Below are 25,611 nucleotides of genomic sequence, written 5' to 3' on the forward strand. Positions count from 1 at the left end.
TTCGTCACGGCGCTTAATCCTAAAAACCAATCGTCAGAGCTAAAATTGAAAAACATAGAAGGGAAGCCGCGTGCGCGGAGTAGATTGTACATCCCGCGCGTTGTTTCATCGGTCAAAACAGAACGAAACGGAGAAACAGGTAGTCGAAAAAAAAAATCCAATGCATCAGCGTAAATCACTTGCTGAAATTAAAGCCCAAGGTACGTATTAAAGTAAAAAGCTTGGCAATTTTTCACTGCCTACATTCCAGATTTACGCGTCTATACTGCTCTCCTTTACGACCGACGCATCTTCCTTCTTTATCAAGAATAAAATCTGGTTGGGTTGGGTAGTTTACGAGTGACTCGGAAAAATCGTTTATCGGCTTCTTTCATTCTACGTAAAATGGCATCTTCGTCGGATCTCGTCCTCGGAAGTACGGCCAACGAACGTCATCGTTCGAACTCAAGCGTAAATCCGGCGAGTAAGGCATTAATAATGCCCACACGCGCGTGTGCGCAGCAGCCAACACGCGGACTAATGTCAAGCCCGAGTACGTGGAAAAGGTCGTCTAGCTGTGGGGGCGACGGCAGCTGCTGGTACTTGCCGAAATCGCATTAAAGCCTCGCTCGCTGTCATCCAAATGATGCGTGGCCGGCGGCCAAACTCTTCTCCTATGGCTCAGCATTATTCTAGCGCTTCTGCCTCTTGTTATCAGTTTGTTTTTACGGCGATTAACCGTAGGAATTTAACGATCGCGCGCAAAGCAAAGAAACGCATCATCTATGAATATAATACGAACGTTGTGAAATTAGCTCGTAAAGGCAGCCGCACACCGATCGAAATCATTTGCGACGAGGCAGCCGGCGACAAAGGAGTCCAATCGAAATAAGACGCGCAACTCGACGGCAATTATTTACAATCCCGATCGAGGAACGACGTGTACGAACGCCCGATATCCTTTCCCGGCAGATTGCCCGAAAATACGAACGCGAGCATTATTTATAAATTCACGCATCTGCGGCGAATTTGTCATCGCAGCGTGAGAGCATTAAATTCGACCGACTGTTTTGTGTGCATCTCGGTATAATTAATTTTCCGGCGACGCGCGTTTTGCCCACAATTCTGCATCTAACGTACACTCGTAAGGGAGGGGGGGGGGGGAGTACTTTGATTTATTGCTTTCGGCAAACACTCAACGCAATAAAGGAGTCAAAATAGAGGGACGCATTTTCATTTACTTGCCAATTTTTTTACTCGATATTCTTCCGTTACTCTCGTCGTTGAGATTCGAAATGAGAATTTCCCCAATACAAGGGTTTTTGATAGTTCTAGCCACCAGCAATCTTAATAAAACCAACGTTTTTATTGAACCCGTGAAAGAGTTTATTCATATCACCAACATGTCTTTTTTTTCAATGCTTTTTATGAGACTGTAAAAAGAAATTTTCATTTCAAGTTTCAATGGAGCCCGAGAGATATTCAGTTATTCAGAAATGGAAAAGCTAGCGTGGAATAGAGTCCATTCATACGTTACTTTTTATACGCAGGTACGATGACAGCGATCGCACGGAAGTCCCTCGCGTTGAATAGATTAATAGGAATTGTGGCGAAACGACGAAAATCTCCTTATCGCTCGAAATAACAGCTGCTGAAATCTGTGAAAACTGCGACATCTTGCAGGGGACAAAAAAGCACAGAGCTCTGTAATTAAATGTAGAACTCAATCGCAATGGAAAAAGAAAGAGCCTTATTACAGACAAGAAGCCATTAAAGTGTGACGACGAAACGAATTTAACAGAACCAGCAGTGAAAGCGAAGTACACTGGGAATTAAATCGTTCCGTTGTCGTCGTAAGGAAAAAATGAAGCGATATTAAATTACGAAAGAGATAGAGAGTCGATCGGCTGAACGCGCACGCGAAAGAGACAGCTACATCCGAAGTCATATAAAACTTGGTCGGCGGCGAGACGCGACGTGAAGATGAGAAAGAGGAAAACGAGATTAGTCGGCGACTCTCGCGCTGGCAAAAGTGTATTTCCAACAAGGGCGGCAACTATATTTTCCTTTCGTCTTTGTTTTCTCTTCTTTTCCCTTGGGACCAAGTTCTTTTTTTTTTCCTCCCCCACTTCCGACAATTGTAATTGGATTTTGTCGATCGATGTATTATAAGGCCGAGTGAGGCTGGAACTGTGCGCGCGCGTGTATGATCGATGGCCCGAAGAAAAAACACCTACTAATCAAATAATAGTCAAACTGGCTCTTGCCGACTTTCTCCGCGATCCATTATCCGTCTTGCAACAGTTACGTCTTACGTAAAAATTTTTCCGTTGGCGAGAGAAGCGAAACTCGCGAGAAGTTGGCGCCTCCTTTTTTCTAAATAACGAAGACAACTCGCTCGGGGCGTCGAGAAAGAAATGTAATTGCAGGAGGGGAATAAAGAGCAGAGCCGTCTTCGCGATGAAAAGAGCGCGACTGCAAACAGACGCAAGGAGTGGGGAAGAGGAAATGTAAAGATCGACGAGGACGATTAATTGAGTAATTGAGCGTGAATTATTCATAAAAGAGGAATCAAGACGTTCGGCCAGGTTTAAGAATATTTAATTAGCGCTTTAATCGCTTAAACAGGAGTTATTTCGGGTTTTCTCGCTCCTCGCAACGCGTCGGATTTATTTACAGTCATTAAAATGCAGTGGGCGAAATTGAACGCAAGCCAGTCGAGCAATTAGCCTTGATAAATATTACGGTTGATCGATTGTATTGCCGCTTGTCTTTGGGTCTGTGTTGCGCGTGGCGAACGTGAGAAGAGCAAAAAATCGAAAGCGCTCTATGTCTCTTTGCTAACTCGGCTAGCCCTGACCCGTGAACTTGCTCTACCTTCTCGAATCTTTTTTTCTTTTTTTTTTTGTCTTTCCCGTTTATGAACCCAAGGTATATCAGATACGAAGATATATCTACGTTTTTATCCCTTCCTGGCGTTTGATAATTTTTAATTGTAGGCCGGCGTCGGGATAAAAGCAAACAATTGCCATAAGTCGCAATAAAGAGGCTCGGTGTTCGCGCAAAAATAAGCGTGCGCTCATTAATGTCGAAAATAATTATTAATCGATATACACGTAGCGCTATCATAATACGTCTATCAAAGTCACTCGCTCATCAAAAATACATTTAGACAAGGATCGCGAGAAGAAAAGAACGCAACGTATACGAGAAATTGCGAGTAATCCATTTCAATTCCATTGAATACTTTATAGGCGAGCGAAAGTGTATATACTTGTCAAGCGACTGAAATTAGCCTGCTACCTTTTCCATCCGCATGAATTATTGATCGAGTGCCGTAAATCAATTTATCGATGTATCTAAATCAGCCCTAAAAAAGTGTCATTCCATCTGAGGACGAAAAAAAAAGAAGACGAGTAATCGTATTCGATATTGTTAGCAGTGTCGTAAAACATGTCATTGAATCGTAAATTTCCCTTTTTCGTTTTTTACCAAACACGACGACAATTTCAGTGCCATAAAGTCGAGTTGAACAGCTTGAGAGCTCGACGAGTAATTACAGTTAGAATTTATCAAGCCGGTTGTAAACTCACGCGCCAAGCAGACCCTAAAAACCATCATAAAGACCACTTGCGTCTCTCACTGGCTTTACGGTCTTCCACTGCAGAACTTTTAGTTTTGCCCCCTTTTTTTACCTGCGCTCGGATGCATGCGAATTTATGCTAATGAAAGATGGAACTTTTAATTAAAAAAAATTTAGCCGTCTTCGTTTATAACTGCGAAATGTTTCTTGGGGAAGAGAAAAAGGAAGCTGCTACTGTGCAAAACTTTATTTTCTACTTTCCCGGGGGGGAAAAAATATTCTTTTTATTTCTGAAGAAGAAACTTACAATTTAATTTATAATCGCGTTGCACCGTTGCAAAGTTTATTAAGATATCAAAGGAATCAAATCACGAATCATCTTTAATATTTGGAGCTCAAACTTTCGCTCCACGGACTTACTTTGCGTGTCACTGATCGCAGCTCCGTTCATCCGTCAGCTTCAGTTCAAAAAAATAAAGTATGCAATTCAAATCGAAAAAAGATTCGTAACTCGCGATCTTGCGACGAAAAAAGAAGAAAAAGAAGTGCGTTGAAAGTTGAAAAAATTCCCCCCCGCCGGGGGTGGAAAAAATAGCTCGCCAAGGCCAAAGAACGAAACTTCGGATATTAAACTCTCTCGCTCGTACACGAGTGAGCGTCCAAGGATAAACCTAATTTTTTGTGTTACATTACACCGAGCATTTCGAATTGGTGTATTTCGCCCTTACTCATTCGTCAAGCCGAGCATCTTATCACGAGCATTCGATCCACACACACACACACACGTACACACATACGCGCACAGTGAAAAAGAGATTGAAGTCGAATGATAATGAAAATGTAATACGTAGACCTTAGTGTAACTCGGTAACCCACTCTATATAATCGATCAATTTGACCAATGGTATATTTTTGATCATTATTTATGTGGAATTTCACGCGCTTATGGATTTTGTCTGAACTGCTGAGAGATTCTCACTGTAAACGACTGTCTGCCACGCGATACGCCAACGATTTTTTCTTTTCCTTTCGAAAAGTACTACGTGAAAAGAAAGATTTCTCGAAATAAATGCTGCGCAGTTGTTACGCGATGAACTCAGTAATAATGAATTTCGCCGGACAAACAAGTCAAGTCCTCTCGCAGAGAAAAATTCTGGTGAATAGTGACTGATAAAGGGCAATGACTGGCAAAAAAGACTATAAATCAAGCTCCGAAAGAAAAAAAACATTTCTTGCAAACTCACTCGATCGAAGAGACACATTTCACACCGAAAAATCCTCTCTCTCGCGGACCATTAGTTAAAAGGGGAAAAAAACGCAAAGGTTTCTTTTGTTACGTATCCTTCGAAAGGATACAGATTACCGGCTTTCATTCATTGCACGCGTAGTACGCACTCGATAGCGCGAGAGTATTTCATTTTTCATAGCAGGTGTCTACGATGAAAAATACGCCTCGCACGAGAAAATTCGATCTGGAGTTCATTGACAAATGAAAAATACTCTAAAATTCGTGACAGTTTTTTCTTCGATACGTGAAAATCAATAAGATGCGCCAGAGGCCACTAAGTTATAGCTCGTTCAATCGAATGCTCGTGCCTTGAAAAACAAGAAAAACCCAGAGGGAAGATCGTGTTAGTACAGAAACGCGCGCGCACACGTCGCCTCGATTTTCTCTAAGAAATGTCGCCGCGTTAATGGACGCTTCTTTGAAAAACTGATGCGCTTGAAAGATCCTAGAGACGGTTTGCTACACATTTCACGAACTCAACGAAGGCGAACGTGAGCTCCTATTTCTTTATTTTATCTTTCTACTGGCCAAAGTTCACCGGATTATACTTCCGGGACTTTGGCTTTGTTGCAAATCATTGTTTTTCATGATGTAACTCGTTCGTAATATTTGATGAAGGTTGAACTTGTAAAACATGAAGTCGTGTACCGTCGGAACAGTAGCAGCATCACGTCAGAAGCGAGCAGCTGGGGACAAATTTTATTTACCTCTCTGGTCGTTTCGTTATTACTTATTAATATTTAATAACAGTCCCTACAGTTGACGATAATCGAAAAATATCGTCATTTTACTGGATATAAATGAAATATTACACAACTTTCCCCGTTAAAATATCCATCATCGTGATATCGAATGACTTTTGACCAAACTTCACCGTTTCTGTTTTAGGTCTCGCAACCGAAGGCATCATCGTTATCATCACGATTCTAAAAGGTAAAGTTAGCTTATAAACTGTTGGGTTCGAATGTCCCAGGTGTACCTGCACGATTTGTGATCGCGCGGGCGAAAAAGCCCAAGCAAGGACTGGGGGGAAATTAATTTTATCTATGCGCGAGACGTATGCGAAAAGTATAATGCGGCGCTGAGAGGAATAGCGAAAATAGAGAAAAATAGCGAAAGGTAAATGTATGAGAGTGTTTTTCTTTTTTCTATTTGAGTGGCCCAGTTTTCTCGCTGCTAAAGAAAAACGATGAGCCGAATGGAAATACCTTTACCACCGAGACCGAGTAATAGGCATGAGTGATATATTGACGTGTATTTAATTTTGGAGGCTTTTGCCAAGTGTAAATAACGCCCGCTGGCTCGTGCGCGGTGTTCTTCATTATGACCTACTTTGTAAATAAAGAGCAATTAATTGAGACTTAATAACGGAATATGTCGGAGCTTTCACACCGCATAGAAGTACGACGCTGTAAATACCAACACCGACTCGAAAAACAAAACAAAAAGAAAGAAAAGGTATGCGACAACAATTCAAAGTGAAAAACCCTGCCTGGCCTTTTTTCCTCTCAATACCGCGCGAAACCATTCGTCCACCCTTTCTTCAAAAAAGCCAGCTCCCAAGCCCGCAACCAGAAGAATAGAAAGTCAAGCCGTAACAGAGCCGCTGAAGAATCTAAGAAGCGGATAAAGCGCCGGAAAATTTATGAAGCTCAAGAAAATCGATGGTTGCCTCGGCGCTAGATATCGCTAATTACCCGAGAGCGAGAAAGCGAAAAGTGCTAGAGAAATCGCAAGGTCAAGGCGTTCACACTTGCATCTCTCGCGAAGAAGAGTTGCATTAATCATTCGCGATAAAAGAGACGATTAGCCATCGCGAAAAGAAGCCACACAGCCGCGCGTGAGCATGGATTTTCACGGATAATCGATTTTCTTTTCGGCGGTTTACGATGCTGAATTTCATGTCCAGTGGTCATACAGGTCGAAGTCGGATTATCCGCAACATATGTGCTCGTATGTCGGTGGGAATTTCAGATGGGTCGCTTCATTTTTCACCGATGTGAATCACAATCTTTTTCTTCGACGTCAAGCTCACGCTGCCCACGTAGAAACGCATTAGTTGCTCGTTTCACATTTAGCAACGCGGGGAAGTCGCCATCCGTAAACTTGATTTCTGTGAGCTTTACCAGCTGATTAAAATCCGATCAAAATATATTCCATCGTAAAAGAAAAAAAAATTAGGTTATCCACAATATTCGCATAAATCCGAAATTTCATAAAGCCGATGTACATAGCCGCGGCTCTGATGAAAATTTAACTAGGAGGAATTCCAATATGCGATCGACCGAGTATATGCTATCACCACAATTCTCTATAATTTGCACGTTGGTCGGCTATTTCGCCGCTTGTATAAAATTCACCGCCAAGCAACTTTGAACATTCCGCTCGTTGCTTTTCTCGACTTTCCAAAAACAGGATGCCTTACCATCCGTCAATATACATGCAACGTGATTGGCATATAAGCGCTCGATCGAGCGCCAAACTTCGGTAAAGGATAATTGGTCTCGTGCCCTGTGCTGGCGCGAGACAAGAAGTTACGATGGTATATGTAGAAGTGAAGGCATTGTCTGGGGTATGGGGTAATCAAAATCGAATTAATCGGCGCGGTTGACTTTGATACTTAACCGGCGTAACAACTTGGCCCTCGTGAGAGATTCAAATTAGATCGACTTGCTGTTACATCGATTTTCGCATCTTCTCCCCCCTCCCCCTCTCGGCGAATTGATTCGGAGCAATCGTGCACAAGACGTCAACTCGAACTTCACCCTCGACAACTTTGCCGATTGACTTCGCGAGTGAGCAGCGCGAAAACAATCGACCCAAGTCGAACAATCGAACTCTCTATCGCGTCTTATCGTCATCATCGGAGCTCCTTTGCGAACGAAACAAAACATCCGTGGAAAGCGTCGATGAATTTCAACTTTTACACTCTATTTCTCTGCCTCGTGGATGCATAAAACATGTGCTGCCGAGGATCAGCCGAGCAGCAAACTTCATTTTCATCGTCGCCGTCGGAGCAGCTGCTACTCCTCTCAAATATTAAGATCGACAGCTTAAAGCGACGTATAACCACCCCACCAAGAACATCGATCGACGCAGGTATTAGCTGCACATATGCCTCTCGTACGATTTGTGTGCCCCATGCAGATAGAACCTATGCGAGCATTGGCTTCATTTTCTTTTCTATCGGCCGCCGTGTATTGAAAAGCAAAATTGAATGATCGTTGAAAGAGCATGAGAATTTCCCGCGAGCTAAAAGTTTCCCCATTACGAAAGCTCCCTCGAAGGCGCACCCGTCCGTGAATTTTCGAGCAGCGTGTTCTTCTGCCGTTACCGCGCGCGCAAAAAAAATCCACTCGGTGCGTAATCGACGTTTTATCAGGATCCCGGAAGCAACTGCAAGATAAGAGGAAGAGGGAAACCCCTTTCAAAGCAAATATCTCGCATCAAAAGCACTACACTTCGGTCTGCGGAGTACTATTTAATCAGACTTGATATCGATAGCGCGGTGCGGTCTATTCAGCGTTTCTTCCCGGGCGCATCAAACGGAATCGCGTACCGCGCGCCACGTACGTACAGCGCCCATTATCGTTATCATTATTAACGAGGCAGAGCGAGCAGCTGGGAGCGGTCAAGCGGATCTTGTAGATTTGCCCGGAAACGGACAACCCGGAGCTCCGTCGTCGACGCGACGCGGATGTTGGGAGGCGTGCAACGTCGTCCTGGCGTATCGTCTCAAATCCACGCGCTCGAATTTCGCTTCTTATCCGCGCACCGCCGGACGCAGACTTGACCATACTCGCACTATCGAATTGGCGCATCGTTTGCGTTTCGCGCGTAATCAAATGGGAAGCGGCGCGGACGACGGGGCATCAATCTAGATTGAACTCGATACGGAGCGTAGGCGGCGAGAGAGGAAAAAGTCGCGCCGAAAATCAGCTCGGCATACGGGCCGAGAGACGAAAGACACGTGGCGCGCAAAGGCCGGCACGCGAGGACATTGACAGATAGTCTTAGCGAAACGAGGTCCGCGCCTATATACGCTAAAATCACGGGCTAATGCGGATTTACGAGGCTATGCGCACGCATGCGCGCTTGCCTCTTATCGGATGCGTTAATTTTCGGGGTCCCAAGGCAAAGACAGGGAAAGGAAATGGAACCTTTCAATTCAGATAAATTACCGATGATGCTCGAAATGGAGTTCTTTTTTCTCCCTTTTTCTCGCAGAGTGGAAACTCTCCTCGCTCTTTCTCTTGTTTTTTTAGCTTTTGCTATTTTTAGACGCGAACGTCGAATGGAAAACTTACTTCCACATATACGTATATCGGATTCCGCTGGTGTGTGCGCGCTGATTTGGTAGGATTATATTTTTGAAAGTGATAAATAAGCAGATAAGCCACTGCTCCGAATACAGCTCGGCAGAGACAATAAGCAGTTGCAGTCGCCGACGAAAGATAAGGGGATCAAACGCACACAGCGGTGACACGACGACATTCGAACCAAATGCAACTTAGTCCAGTGTCCTTGCTCAAGTAGAAAAAGACGTGTTTGGTCGGTCTTCGCGCTGTTTATGGAAAGCAGAAAAGGTTTAAACTGTCAATCGATAGCCAGTAATAATCACGGTCGCTTTGATGTAATGTCCGCCCGGGCACTCGACGTTCGGAATCCCTTGTTTATTTAAGCGGGCGCGAGGATCAAACTCACTAACGTTTTATTGCCGCTTTATTTGATCGATGCGGCCGGCAGAGATTTTATGTGATGATTGAAAAAAAAAGTCGTTTTACGCCAAAAACGGGAGATCTATCGACGTGGAGGACAAATTGTTCGTTGTTAAGTCGATCGGCTGACGGAATTGACTTTGCATTAATGTCTGGAATAATATTTTTTTACGGTTTATTGATATACTTATATACATATATAGAAAGACATTATTATTATTTTTTTTTGACAGCGTGAGAGGAAAACATACGCCGAGTGTCCGTTACCAGTGGATCATGAACAATTACGGACTCGATTTGATCGTCATATGACTCGCAAAAAGCATTCCGTAATACAAGAACGAATCGATCGCGAGTGGTTCAATTAATCGGCGATCATGCGGCTATGGCGTATGCGTATCAATGATAGATTTATCGTCGGCGGTCGTTGAAATCGCGCGCAATAACAAAACGTACGTCAACGATCGTCCTCTGGCGAAACATTGTTCCGAACACACAATAGGCTAATTGAAAAGGACAGTCGATTGGCTTAGGAATCCCGGAGCGGCCTTAATATGAGTTTTCTCGACGGGCGTTTGCCTTGTGCCGACGACGGACGAGCAACGAATCTAATGCTGCCGCCCATAGGCGAGAGAGATAGAGGCGAGAGCTCGATTACACGTCCACTTGAGGGCCGCGATCAATCGGACGCTCTGTTTGGTTCGATTCGCCGACTGCGCGGCAGCGGCTATTTACCCGCGTAAACGTGAAATTCTGGTACGGTCGGGCAGCTTTCTCGCCTTTGCGTACCTAATGCTACTGCTGAGCCCGGATGGTATATCGATCCGTTGTCGTTTCGTTTGCCGGGCGAGTGGCTTTTTTTCCCTTCTTTTGGTTTTGCCGCGACCGCGAGTGGGATGATCGCGCGTTTGACTCAAGCGATCCTTGGGAAAAAGGTCAAGCGAGCGTTGTCGGGGGTATCCCTCCGCAAACTTTCCGGCGGCGTCTCTACGAAGGCACTCCGGCGTGTAATTCCATCGTGGCGCGAGCATTCTTGTAAAATGAAGACGAGCGCAATAAAGCAGGAGCGCAGCTGGCTCGCACGGTCGAGAGGTATGTAGCGGTCGTCATATGAAACTCGAATCAATCGAGGTCTATTTGGCCTGGCTGTAGAAAGAAGAAGAATCCCGTGACGACGACAATGTGCGCGGCTGCAATTGATCATCAGCTACGTAGGCGCGAAGTGGCGAAGTGAGAGCGAAGGTCGAGAGTTGTGCGGCTAATCGACCATTTAAACGTTGCGCAACGGCCTTGCACTTGCAGCCGCCGTTCTCCTTTATTCGCGTCTCTGGTTTCAACGTTCCGCGTTCCGATGTTGCGTAAGCGAGCGCGTGCGGCTTGATTCTCTATGTGGCTGCCGCGGATGCGGGCGGCTTTCTTTCATTGCTTCTCGGATTGGTTTGATGGGGATAAATAGAATTCGTGGATGTTGCACCGATGCGTTGTTGCATCGATTTTATTTCATTATAAACGAGAGCATCGACCTACTTACTTTGATTTACGGTGAAAGTGACAAAACCTCTTGGTACAATATAAAATTAATAGAAGAAACTGATTGCTTGTACAATAGTGATTTCAATGGAAGTAATAATCGTCGACCGAGAAAATCGAAAGGTGACAGTAATGCCCATCAGACCTCAACGACATCAATTTCCTCCGAGTCGCACTTTACTATTGACGCTTATTTAGCATACGTAATGAATCGTCCCGCCAGACGAGAATTCGAGCTCGGCGCCAAATTACAGGAATGAAATTTTTACTTTTTAACGCGACCGCTGCTCGCACTGTGACGATTGAGCGCATCCTGCAATAAAAAGCAACTTTACAAAGAGCGCTTCGCTAGCGTTACACAACCAGTCGAAAGACTACATAAAAATTCACGGACATCCATGTCAATGATTCATAGAAGCAGAAAAGGAAAACAACCATTGAATATGAGTCAGTGGTTAAACAATGGGGGAGCGAACGCTCTTATCGGAAAGAGCTTTGACATCGTACGCAAAATTTTATCTGCCTCGTAAAATGGGAAAAAAGAGCTGTCACGCTGGTTTCGACAGCTCGCGGAAACCGCCGACGCGCAATGGCGAGTCCAGTCGCGTTACAATGCGTGCGTAATTTTCTTGTTTGCTCGCGCGAACCAGACCAACGGCTGATCGAGTCGCGCGGAATTGGCCGAAAAAGCTCGCCGTCAAAAGTGAGAAGTAAGAATCTCGCATGCGAAGTAAGTTTGGAGGGCTCGTCTTCTGACGTAGCGACGATGACGAATTGCGCCGCGACGCTGTCGATTATTTTCTCATTTCTCATCGTCACCTCGCTCGCTTGCCCGCCGCTCCCGTTACTTTTCTTATCCTTCGTAATTATTAATACTTGTCGCCACTATTGCGGCCACGTGATTTCGCGAAATTGATCGCCTGTCAGCTATCATTACCGTTCCTTTTTCTCCGCTCTTTCTTTGCCCTGACAGCGACAAAAGAAATGAGTTTCCCGTGCGTATGAGCGTTGCGCACACGTGCGCACGAGCAAAGATCTTTCGTGCACATCACGATCTTAATCATCTCGTTCTCTCTCTACGTGCATGAGTCATGTGCAATTTTCTAGTTAGCTAAATCCGTATTGAACGGTTCGACGCTATATATTTTTTAATTTATTAGAAAATCTCCGATATCTTTCTCCTCGCTACATTTTTCCCGAAGAATCGCGCAAATATTGCCACCGTTGAGAAAGTGAAAGAGAGAGAGAGAGAGAGAGAAGCAACGCCCGCCAAGTCTTTTTCAGACGCCAACCCTGAAAAAGCATTTAATGCTACTCTTATGTGTGTGAAAAAAACGTCGATCAATCCTCGATAAGCGTATGCACGTTACAGCAGCCTTGGTAACTTCCGATTGTACGCGTATGTATGTATGTGTGTGTGTGAGAGAGAGATTCCTCTCGTCGATTGACATTTGTTTTCCTCGGCTCCCGCAAGGCCAAGGCAGCACGCGAGCTCACATCTCGAGAGAAAGAGAGAAAGTACATCATTACGTGATCGCCGAATCACGCCTGCCAGTACCGACGACAACTGCCTTCCTTCTTCTCGAGTGCACGCTATGCCGCGGCCGCGATTTCTTCAGTTTGGTGCGAACAAGTACGAGAGCGTTCTTGTTCCATTTCTTCTGTTGGTTGACATAGTCGCGAAATCTCGATTCCCGTCATTATTCTTCGGATTTTCACGATCAGTCATCGCAAAAATTATTAAATCAAGTACGGAATTTTTTATCAAATCAGAAGAATTTTTCATTTATCTTCGATTTGCATGGAATTCCAGTTCACAGAAAAAAAAAGAAGAAATCCAGTAATATCTCGTCTAAAAATATTTCTAACAAAAAGAGGATGAAAAAAAAATTAGCTGGCTACTCGTAATGACCTCATACAATCCAGCTCACGCAGCGCGGCCGTATAATGAAAGAAAAACAAGACTTACGACAATATTTTTATCTGAACGCGCCGCGCAACGACGCGCGTTCAATTATTTTTGATTCGCGTGACGACAAAAAAGCGCGCTTTTTTCTCTCTTTCTCTCACTCGTCGAAGCAGCGACTCTGTCGTCCGAAAATACGAAAAGCATAAGAAGACGAGAAGATCGTTGCACTCGTAATTGCAGGAAATACGAAATTCCTGCCTCTTCCCGGAACATAATTATAGGCACCAAGGTAAGACAGATTTTTATCGGGCGACGCGGCAGTCGTGTATGGATTGCAAGCGGAAAGGCGACTCGCAGAGTGCTAACCGTGCCCGATTCGGCGATCGAGTGACATAGGTGCGAGGGTGCCGATCCCGCAATTAGTTTTGCCGAGACCGGAGTAACGCGGACGCGCGCGTGAAAAATTCACGAAACTGTAAACGGACCTCGGAACTAATACGATATCCCGCAAGACTCCCGCGTGAGATACGAGTGCAACAAGTTGAACGCGTTATTACCTCACAGACTTCCAACGCTCGCTCGTGCACACGCACGCACACATTCGTGCCCGCGCGCGTACACCTACGCATTATTCTCTCTCTCTCTCTCGCTCTTTCTCTCGTAAATCATTCCGCTCGTTTCGCCGGCGCCGCGTAGTTCGGTGTATTGTTAATTTTACGCGGCTTCGCATGTGCATATTTTTCGGCCAAGGGAGAAAGTAAATTTATCGAATGCCGTAAATATTGTCGCGAAGGCGGCCGGCACGGTTTTGATAAATCTTCTTTTGTTCGTCCGACAAGTGGGTTGCGCTCTCAACCATAATCCCAGCCATTTGTAGTTGACAATGGGCAACTGTAGCCGACTGTCGGTTCGATAAGTCGCGCGGCAAACGAGAGTCTGCGGCTTGCGGTGTTAAATTTAACGCGCCCAACGTTTGGCGCCGCTTCCCGTGGACGCAGCGCGGCGAGTTCGCCAAAGTCTCGACTCGGTGCCACTTGGCCGCGGGGAGAGCGAAAGGGAACGGCCGTCCAACTGAAAGCTCACCGGTAGGTCGCGCCTATCCGGCATGTTTACACGCGTGTCCGCGCGAGAGTGCGCCTACACGTCGCGTCGGCAGTAGCACGCGGTTGCGCAAGAATAGCGCATTATTCAATTACGCATATCCCAAGGTTCGCCTCGAGTCGAGTCGCGCGCTCTCTTCTCGCTATATATCCGCGGCTCTATTGATTATTTTTTTTTTTTTTTTTGCTAGCTCCGTTCTCGCTGCTTGACGTTTTCCCTCGAGCAGGATGCTGTGTTGTCGGACACAACAATGCCAACACTTTGAGCAGCGGCTCCGTCCGTGTCGGCGCAGCTATTGTTAGAAAATTTAATCTCATAAGCATCTTACGTACTTGCGGTGTTGCTGCTCTCGAATATAACTTTCAATCGGCAACAATGAAAGCCGATTGGCTAATTACAGTAGTTGCGTCAACGTCATTACTGATAATTGCGCTGGGATCGCCTTTGCGTCCTTCGACTGGTCATTGTTGAAATTGCCACTTTTCAACTTTTCCAAGAAGCGCTGCAAAGTCCAGTGCGCTTTTGACAAATCATACGCTCTCTCCCGTGATCGCTCAGTCGAACTAATTAACGAGTCGGATTGTTCCGTTGCGCGCGTCTACAATTGGACCGCAATCGCTCTGCAGAATGCATTTGCTAATTGCACTTTGGCTTACGTTGAATCCGCGCAAAAGGCAAACACCGCGAGCGCTCCTGTCCAAAACAAACAGCCGAGCGTTACGAGCGTACAACGATTCCCGCACGGCGCGGCAACAAATCACGAAGCCGCCGCGCGTAAGAAAATCAGATTTGGAGGCGTGCAATTTGTCCGGAGCGCGATATCGCTGGCGAGACGCACGCCCTGCTGGTAAAAAGCTCGGGGACAAGGCAGTCGCCAAATTAACGAGGCGCGCGCGCCCCCTAAATCATCGCTGCGGCGAGAGTTCACATTTCCACGGCGATCGAACGGAATGAAGTGCTCTCGATTCGACGCGAACGGCCCACCACCACCCGTATATCCGTGGCCCCGTTACGCGCGACGCAGGCATTTCGCGCGTAAGCGCCGCGGCGTGCTCGCCATCAATTGGAAAGGCGCGCCCGCGCGGCTGCCAAAATCACTCTCATTAGAGATAATAGACTTGGCGCGACGGCTGTTTGCTCTCCAGGCCTGTCTCTTTTTATTTGCGAGCCTCGCCTGCGACCGCGCGCGATTCATAAATCGCCGCGTTGCTTTTGCGATCGCGCCTAATCTCGGATTCCGCTGCTCCGACGCAGGTGAGCGGCGAACCAAGCTCATCGGCGATTCCTCGCGGCTGAGCGACGAACCGAGTCGGAACTATCAAATCTACTGCGACGATAAATCAAGGTTTCCTCTTTTTTCGCGCGCGCCGCACGCGCGCGTGCAGCGAAATTATGCGAAAGTTATGCGCGGCGATAACTCATCCGGTACACTCGAGTTTATTAAAAACACCTCCGTATCGCGAAGTTTTATTGCGACTCGCCGAGGAGCGGGGACACACTTCCCGAATGCAAAAATCTCGTCGGAATCAATTTTACGATTCTCCTCGGGCTTCCGCAGTTTCCTCGAGGGAGCGTAGCTGCCGTTTAGAGCGAGAAGACAGCCACAAAACGCGATTCAGCCGCCGTAACCTTTTTTTGTCACACTTGCAGGTAAACATCATCGTTTGTAAAGAGAATCGGCATTCGCACTGGCTGCTCCCGAAGCCCGGCCTTGGCAGTGCAGCTACGAAAAGGAGAAAAGAAAAGAGTACCGTTGCTTTACATAAGGTTATTAATGCCCGCGCTCGACATTATTCAAATGGACTTTTCCAAATCGCATTATACGGTGACGAGCTCGCACGCGCATGTACAGCGTGTGTGTGTATATATATATATATATATATATATATATATATATATACACACGCGCCAGTTACGTAAGAGTATACTTACGCTCGTAACCGACTAAAAATAAAGCCCGAAAACTCAAGGCAAGGCGCACGTGTGTTCGCGTGCGCTGCATCTCTCGCTCGTCGCCGTTGTCTCACCGAGCGTGAAATTGTAATGCGCTTCGATTAATTAAGATCGCTCGCTCGCTCGCGGGAGAGGCGTCGCAGCCGCGCGAGTTCGCTGACCCGGCGAGCGACGAGGTGGGGCGCTCGACGTGCTTCTCCGCCTGATCGTCGAAAGAATTTTGTTTTCGCTCTCGCGTGCGCGGACGAAGTGCCTCGCGAGCGCGTTCGGCACGTATAGGACGCAAGAGGCGTCGTCGCGCGGCCGATTAACGGCGCGGGCCGCGCTCGTTCCGATCGGCTCGATTAGCGGCGGGGCGCTTTTATCGCCTCGTCAACCGGCGCGGCGGAAAATCCATCAAGTTTTCATGGCGCGCGCATTAGCTCTCGATTCGACGCGCCAACGCTGCTAGATGAAAAGTTGATGAGGCTTAGCGGCGAAGCAGTTTATTATTCGCGGCGCGCGCGCTCGACCCGTTCCTTTACTTCTTCGTAATGCCCGCGCGCGGTAATGAGCCCGCGGAGGTGACGCTCGCTTAATGCGCGCTCTCGATAGGCCGGCGCGGAGACTTCTGGCGGGGCGCGAGCTTTAACTACCGCGAGAAAATTAACGCGCGCGTTTATTTTACTTGCCGGCGCGCCTCGCTCACCGACGACATCGACGATGGATTAGCTTGTTAGCCAAATCGTAAGCGAGATGTAACGACGCTTGCCAGCGTGTTGTTCTCGTGATTGTGTGCGTAATGCGCGCTTGCGGTGCGCTTCCAGCTATTATTTGTACGGCACAAATTGCAACACATAGGTTTACGATTTGTTTGCCGGCTTAATATTCGTAGAAATTGAATTAAACGTGATGCGTTACGAGACAAGGCGTTTTTTTTCGCGGGAACGGATTTGTTACGTCGACACTGCGGAGAATTAAAAGTGTTTGCTCTTGCGAATCAAGTCTGTTTGGAGTTAGGTAAATTCGTGACACAATGAAAAAGTACTTCATTACTTGCAGTCAATGTTCTGATAATTTACGTTGGACCGAAATCGTTTTTATACGGCGTGTTTTCTTATTAAACAACACTCCTAAAAAAATACTCAGTGCTTTCCGTTTGAAGCGTGTGCGCACATACACCAATTGCAGTGAAACTACTTCAATAATAAAAAAGCATCAGTAGGTATTCCTAATATCGTGCGGTACAAAGCCACCTCTTGGAGAAACAAAAGAGGAGTGATGATACTTTAAATTTAAGTCCCAGTAATACGGTTTAATGATCGCGTTGGATAAGGAGAAGAAACAAAAGCAATCCGTTGCGCTTCAAAGGAAGCTATTGGAGCTACGTGTTTCGAGTCTCCAAATCCAATATAAACTCTCTCGCTAGATGTGTTTTCTCGCGCTATCGACATCCACATGCCACGTGCATTATTTTACATTCTTCAACGAATTTCCTTCAGAGGAAATATTTATTTCCCGACCCAGTGAAACCCTAGCACAGAAACGCGAAAATTAAGCCAATCAACTTGGCGAGGACAAAAAGTGGCAAGTCACGCGAGGAAATTCCGTTTGTTTATTTCACTTTTTTTTCGCGCGCGCGCACGAGTAAGCTGATACGCGGCGCCGTTTGGCGGTCAAGCGAAAACCTTGTCAGTCGCGTTCGGGCGAAGCGTCGATAAATCAATCCTTTGTATTTTTTTTTTGTTTTGTTCTTTTTCACCCTCTCTGCGAAAACTGAAATTGGCAATTATAAAGGGCGACAGTCGCGTCCGACTGCGTGGATCCACATTCGTGGATTTTCGCCTCTCGCAGGGCAAATTTATTCGACGTGCGTGTGGTGTATCGTTGGAGATCGCGCGAGGATCGATTAGGATCGCGTACGAATTTTTCATTTAAGTTGGTGCGTGTTTGAATGAAATAGTACTTTCCTGTCTGACCGAAATCACGGTGCTTCTACTTGGTTCGCCCTTGAAGTGATGTACTGAATTTCGACAAATCTATTGTTATTTTTATGAAATCAGCTCCCGAAAAAAAAAGAAACAGTGTCCTGTAATAGAAACCCTAATCACAGTAATAGAAAATCAACCCCTGTGTGGTAAGTATCACATTACTTTGGATAATAAGCTTTCATACGATTAGAATCTGCTTCCCCTCGAAAAGGCTTTTCATCGATTTTACCAAGTAGCACAGATAGCCCGTTTATGCGTTGCGTTTCGAATTGTAAATAACGTCCTCCTACAAAGGGAACCTCCGAATTGAATCTCTCGCTCGCTCTTCTTTGAGCTGCTTCTCTTTGCACAAGCTTCATGTATATGAAAAAGATCTTCTCCATCTCGTCGCAATTTTTCATCTGGCGCGTGCATTTTAATCTTTTAATTGAAAAAAAAAAGAAGAGAAAAGCACTAGGTTAGTAAGCCAAAGCTTAACTCTGGGTATTACGCTCTCCTTTGACTTCGATTACGTTTATTAATAATGCAAGAGATTTTTGCGTCACAGTGATATTGCACTGTGGCACTTTTTATTCCCTCGAATTTATGGCATTGGTTATTCTCACGTCAAAAAAGATTTCTTCTAGAGGGTAAGCAATGAAAAAAAAAATAATAAAACCGATGCTGTATAGTAATACCGGTAATTCGGGAGAAAGAAACAGCATCCACGATGTCGAGAGTACCCGCGACGCGGTAAAGGACATCGTAAAAAAAAGGTGGGACGTACAACGATAAAAACAGCTACCGACGTTTTTTATGCACTACGCGGCTGCACTTTACCACCCTTAATCCCAACGCCTTGTTCTCTTGTTTACCAAATCACGAACTTTTGTAATTCCTCGATACCCGCCCGAGCTAAACTTCTCTGTCGAAACTTACTCGCAAGGATAAATATTGGCTTTTTCCCTCTCTTTCTTGCTCTGGTTTGCAAAAACACCGCAGTCGTGGGTAATGGATTTTCTAGCTTGGAAAAGTTTGCCGTCGCGAGTGTATGTGCATGCGCGTTGGAAAGATTATCGTGAAATGTTATTCTGGCTCCGAAATGAGATTTTAAGCCGCTGTCGACATTGTAGAAATTTATCGAAGACCTTTTGATGAGACTTTTTTTTAGATCAAATTATATCCGTCTTTTATGGTAAGATATCCTTTATAATTTTTTTCTCAACAGCCGTGAGTCTTTCTCTCTCTGCTAATACCAAAATCAATTTTTACGATCGGTCATCCGCAATCTCCACGCTATTACGAAACTGTCGTATAAGGGTTCTTTTCTACCCATTTCGCGTTTGATTGACCGTCAAACAACAGCGATCCCCTTCCTCGCGAGAAGCAAATTTTCCTTCGCGCGCATCGCTATAAAATTCTTTCGCGACATTGCATCCCCTCTTCCCCGGAAAATAAAAGGATGGGACATCGGAATCGATTTCAAATAGATAATCTTTCACGCACTATTACACTGACATCATCGCCTCGAACAAAGTTCCACTCTCTTTTTCTCGCTGTGATATTTAAAGTTTTTGGCTAAAGTCACTCGCCGACGTCGACGACAAGTCTCGACATTCAGGCGGGCGTATAATCCGCCCGTTGTCTTTGGCCTTCGGCCGAGAAAAATTAGCGAGACAAGCATCGACATCGCGCGCGCACACACGTGCAACAGCTTTTTGCCCTTGTCCTTGGCTCTCTTTTTTTGTTTTTGTCGCCGAGAGAAAGATCACGGCGAGAGATAACGTTAAAGTCACACCAGCCGCGGCTGGGAAACTTTCTCGCTCTCTCGACGAGAGAACGCACAGCGCACGCAGTATTTGTCAGTTGAAGTCCGCCAGACGACCGCTAACTTTCGGTTGAAGATTGGCAGCGTGCCAGCCGCTGCACACGCGCGCGCGTATCAATGGAAGCTTGCGAAGGCGCCGATCGATAGTCTTACTAGTAAGCCCTTGCATTCACTGCTGCGCTGTGAGAGACGATTAGCCGTATGCATTTATTCGCCGAGAGTGGCATTGATCATAACGTCCAAGGCGCCAACCTTTAAGTGATGGGAATCGACGTTTCGTGAGACCGTTCCGTCTCTCGTTTTTATTTCTTTACAAAATCAATCTTTCAACTTCGACGTCACGCGTGCAGAAAGCTCACCTTATATATACATATACATTTTTTTTTGCCAAGTCAAGAGTTATTGGTAGATCGTTGACGAAGCATCGATAGTTGTTAATTATTCAGCGAGGTTCATTTACTCTGTTTGAAAATCAATGATCGCTCGCATTCAATTCCAGTCTGCTTTTACTGCGAACCTTGGAGGGAAAAAAAAAGTTTACCAATAATTTCATCTACTGTTTCAATGTCACACTCTCGAGCACTGCCTTGATTTTTCTGACAAGTAACTTTAAAATATCAGACGAACGCAAAGAGTACATACGTTTTCTAAGAAAAAAAATCGCTGCACATGAGGTTTTCGGTTCAAAGATGACAAAGATAGTAGGCAGAGCAGCATTTCCGTAGCCCGCAAAAAAAAAACAGAAAAAAGCTCGGCCACTCAGCCACGTATGCACACGCGAGCCAATTGAACCTCACCTTCGCCTGGCCTTCCACGGTTCGCTAGAGAAAAAGAGTGAAAGAGAGAGAGAGAGAGAGAGAGAGAGAGAGAGAGAGAGAGAGAGAGAGAGAGAGAGAGCGAGAGAGCGAGAGAGAGAGAAAGAGAGAGAGAGAGCAAGAGAGAGCGAGAGAGAGAGAGAGCAAGAGAGAGCGAGAGAGCGAGAATAGAATAGAATAAGCTTTATTAAGCCGTGGGGTATAACCCCGTAGGCTATGAGCAGAATACAATGCAGATACATTAATTTAGAGCGCAGTAACAAGCGATAAAGTTATACGAATAAATTGTGATTTAAGATGAACATAAGTTAAACAATATAATTAAAGAGAATGAGTGTGAGATTATGAAGCATACATAGCAATAAATGATACAATATTCGCATGAGATGGAAAGAATAGAGATATGTTGATTGACAATAGGTTAGGTGACAAGATAGATGAGATCACAGAGCAGGGCGTACTAAATGCGATGTGATGAACTTAAGTGACTAGTGGTGAACAGGCAAGCATAACACAGTACGTTATGCTGAAGAGGCCAGAATAAACACTAAATAAAATCACCGGCCAAAGAGGGTAATTGGAGCCAGCAAACAAGTTAATAAGCATGGTGGTCAAGCAGATTCAAGACTAAGAACTAACTCGTAAAGCCTGGAGAGATGACGAAGTGACTGTGAAGGTCGATTGTGGATCAGGGTGGAAGTGTCGGTCGGTGTTACAACTTGGAATTGAATGGGGGAAAATTACAGACCAGGTAGCGACCAGGTGATAAGAGGTACTCTGATGAGGAAGTGAAGGCGGAGACGTTGAAAGGAAGAGGGATAGAAGGAAGTTTCAGGAGCAAGGGGAGATTTGTGAGGTGTTCGGCGTCCACCCTGTGGCGAAAAAGGAGCTGTTCGATCACCATAAAATAGTCATAGAGCCAGCGCCTGAGCTCTACATAGCGAGTAATATCAAACTCAGTTATGGCCAGCTGGTTGAGAAGATACATGCCATAGGCCGCCGCCGAGAACCTCCAAGCCTCAGTTCTTGGAGCGGGATAGGAGAAGGCCATCGGGGGATTGCGGGAGGAGTGCTTAAGATTAGGAGGATTTGGGGTTTTGACATAAGTCGTAAGGTAGCACGGGTGTTGACAGCATACGGTTTTGTATGTGCGAAGGATGAGAGAGATGTTGCGCTGACTCTCAAGAGATAGCCAGCCTAGACGCAATCTATGGAAGGACACATGGGAATCAATGTTTGGTGTGGGGATGAAAGGTATAAAGCCTGTAATAAATCGGACACAGGCATTGAAAGCTGTTTGAAGGGCCAGGGTTCTGGACTTATCAAGGTGCATGAAGGCTATGGAGGCGTAAGAAAAGTGGGGAAAGATCAATGTTTGAACCAGGTATTTCCTTGTTTCAATGGTGAGTGATTTTCTGTAAAATTTAAGGGAATTTAGACCAAGGTGAACTCTCTTAACAATGTCGGAGATGTGGGGTTTCCATTGAAGGGTCGAGGTGATAGTAAGTCCAAGGCTTTTGACCGATGATGAGAATGGAATCTCAACATCATCAATCTTGAGCCTGGACAACGAGTTTAGGTCAATAGCGAGGACGTGAAGTTCGCTACCAACGATCATGACCTTTGTTTTGGCGACGTTGAGTTGGAGACCGTTCGCTCGCGCCCAATCCGCCACCGCCTGCGCATCCAATTGGACCTTCTCAAGCCCCTCAACAATCTGGGAAGGGACGCAGTGATGGTAAATCTGAGTATCATCAGCATAAATTAGATGCTTGCAGAAAAAAAGAACTCGTGGGAGGTCATTAATGAAGATGGCAAACAGTAGCGGACCAAGGACGCTTCCCTGCGGGACACCCGTCCGGGCACGCTCCCACCGCGAAACAGTGTCCCCATGGTCAATGACAGCTTGCACCCTGTCGACAAGATAGCTAAAGAACCATCGTAAGACAGAGTCACCAACGTGACAAGCTCTGATCTTATTAATAAGCAAGTCATGTGGAATTCCGTCGAAGGCCTTTGAAAAATCAAAAAGGACAAGGATGGTAATTTGCCTCCTGTCAATGGCAAACCGCATGTCGTCAAGGACGCCCACTAAAGCAGTCTCCGTAGAGTGTCCCTTACGGAAACCAGCCTGTCTGGGATCCAGAAGGTCATTAGCTTCCAGGTGGTCAGAAAATTGTCGGTGCAATAATCGTTCAAGGATTTTTGAAGGTTCAGACAACTGTGCTATGGGCCTAGTATCAGAAGGAGACTGGGGTGATCTGACCTTGGAAAGAGGACGAATAAGGGTGCGCTTCCACGTGGCCGGGAAAGTAGATGTTTCAATGGACTTGTTATATATATCAGTAAGGTTGCAAGCTACGGTGTCAAGTCCAAGGAGAAGCATCCCTCCCGTAAGTCCATCACAACCCCTGCCCCTAGAACGCAACACCCTGATCTCGCTCTCAACATCAGCCTGTTTAATTTTTGAAAAGACAAACGGAGGAAAAGTAAAGGTCAAATGCAAGGGGGAACTGCAGATATTGTCAAATGTAGTGAGGGTTAGGGCTGGAGATCTGTTGACAACTGTAGCAAAGTATTTATTGAGTTCGTCAGCTGAGAAAAAGAGCAGTGGTGACGGCAGGAGTCGTTTGGTTAGGCCGATGTCATGGAGAGTCCTCCACTTGGATTTGGAGCTATTGGCGTGTTCAATATTATGACGGATATGGTTGTTTTTCCCAGTATCGAGCTCGTTTGAAATGGCAGTTCTTAGAGAGCGATACTGTTGAAGGGCTAAGGATGAGTTGGAGGCTCGAAAGCGTTTGTAGGCTGCGTCACGGATCCGCATTTGGACACGCAGCTTATCAGTCACCCACGGCTTCTTTTTGGAGGAGATGGTAACCAGACGAGAAGGGGCTAGTTCGTCAAAAGCTCCACAAACCGCAAGGGTGAAAGTTCGCTCAAGTTGATCGACTGAGGGAGTGTCTCGACGAAGAATATCACCCAGGTAATCCTGGGAGACCGAGAGCTTGGTGGTGATAAGAGAGTTCAGGACAGATTTATTAAGACGATGGAGAGAACGGGAAGCAAAGGTTTTAGGTTGTTCCTGGGGCGAGGAAAAAAGTATGGATAGCTCAATTAGGTCATGATAAGGTACAAATGGGGAGAGAGATTTGGTGAAGCTAAGGATGTGAGTTGAGGGATTTGTTATAAAAAGATCCAGCGCTGTATGTGTGGTCACTCCACTCTCAGTAATGGGATGGTGTGTAGGCTCGGTGGAGACAACCCCAAGTGCATGTGAATCAATGAGATCGCGCAATGCCAGGACGTGTGGAAGATGTGATGTAAGGTCGGAGTTGAAATCACCAGTGATAATGACATCATTGAAGAGAGGAAGAAAGGAAGAGATGGTGTTGAAGAAAAATGATGGGATTTTGGCGGATGGACGGCGGTAGACAATTGCAAATAAAAGTTTTAGGTGGCATTTATTTTGGATTTCGGCTATCATGAATTCGGGTGAGTTGTTAAACGTGGGATCAGAGGCAGCGAGTAATTTTACTGTCAAACTATTGCGACAATAGAAGCCAACTCCACCACCCTCCTTGCCCTCGCGATCCAGTCGGAAAAAATTGTAATTGGCTAGTACGAGGTGGTCATCAGAGATGACATTACAAAGTTTGGTTTCGGAGATGGCAATAATGTCATATGAACTTGTATGTGCCTGTGCTTCTAAGAGAGAGAAATGCCACGGTACGTTTAGGCCGTTTATGTTGATGTGCGCAACGGTGAGGGAAGATCGAGATGAGATGGAAGTGGTAACAGAATTATTTAGTGGGACCGTTGAATGTCATGAAGTTTGAGCTGGGTTACGGGTTGGCGACTGAGAAGAGGAGGCAGATAAAGTGAAGCTTGGTGTATTTCCAGGCGGTCGGATATGAAGATCAGAGCGAGGGAGTCGGGGATCATGAAGGGGACCGCTAAGAGGAGCGGAAGGCGCGGCCGAAGGGTGAAGGTGGCCTGGGGCTCCCACCGAGGATGCGACTGGTTGGCGAGATGCCAGCCTCGGCAAACCACGTAGATCAGCCTCAGAGACAATAGGGATCAGCTCTGATTGCGGCGTGGCGCGGCAGAAGACCCGCAAGTTTCGCACCACAGGCCACGCGTATCCGAGGTCGTCACTCACTTTTCTGGCCTTGGATAGCAGCTCGAAGACAGGCTTGGGGTAGATTGGACGCAGTAGTACTCGTATACCACCTCCACAGCCAAAGATCGTCTGGGCAGTATGCCCCTTCAGTCTGGACGAAAGCTTGATTATTCTGTCCCGAGAGGATGGCGAATCCAGCAGGAAGGTGAAGGACTTCTTTCGTGCACTTTGGGTCGAGTGAGAGAAGGACTGCGACTGATCCGTGGGCGCAGTAGAGCGAGAGGCAGCGGTGGGATTCCACTCCCTTGTCGCAATGATCGCAGGGAGGTTGTGCTCTCCGCCAAAGCCCAGCGCAATGAGGACAGAAGTAGCGGCCTGGAAGAGGGAACCTTGAAATTCCGCTGGTAACCCATGGACCAAGATTTCAGGCTCGTCGACTATTGCGAAATGGACGTCACGCTCGCGAAACTCATCCTGCGTTTTAGTCCAGAGTCCGCAAAGTTTCTCAAAGCGCTCAGAATTGAGTTGGGCTTCCCTCGCATGCCGCTCCGCGTTAAGCTGCGACTCCCTGCGGAACCACTCAGGTGCCTCAGACATTGCCGAACAATCGGAGTTCCGACCTGTAGTCGGAGGTAGCTCAGATCTGCAGGCTTTGGTGATCGGCAGCGATGATGGCTGAGTTGGTGAGGCTAGACGTTTCCTGGCGTGTGTAATAATAGAGGGGGAGTGTCCTGTTGGCGTAGCGAAGATATCCAAGACGGTATTGGCTAAGGCAGTATCAACCTTCGGCGAGCGGTTGAGGCAGCAGTTAAATTCTGCGGAGTTGTGATTGGCT

General features: G+C 46.3%; 1 protein-coding gene across 11 annotated transcripts in view; it reads left to right on the forward strand.

Annotated features, from left to right (window-relative positions):
• Positions 1-25,611, forward strand: part of LOC131669576 (octopamine receptor beta-2R-like) — a 60,664-nt gene that overhangs the window by 16,220 nt on the left and 18,833 nt on the right. For 10 of the 11 annotated variants that reach the window (XR_009302381.1, XR_009302382.1, XR_009302384.1 and 7 more), the window contains exon 2: positions 5,739-5,783. The gene's annotated coding sequence lies outside the window, so the exon portion shown is untranslated. Of the gene's footprint in view, positions 1-181; positions 201-5,738; positions 5,784-25,611 lie in introns of those variants that run through there. The other variant, XM_058944545.1, reaches the window with a different exon arrangement.

Source organism: Phymastichus coffea, unplaced genomic scaffold (assembly GCF_024137745.1).
Source record: "Phymastichus coffea isolate CEN01 unplaced genomic scaffold, Cenicafe_Pcof_1.1 PCOF00094, whole genome shotgun sequence".
Classification (NCBI taxonomy): Eukaryota; Metazoa; Arthropoda; class Insecta; order Hymenoptera; family Eulophidae; genus Phymastichus; species Phymastichus coffea.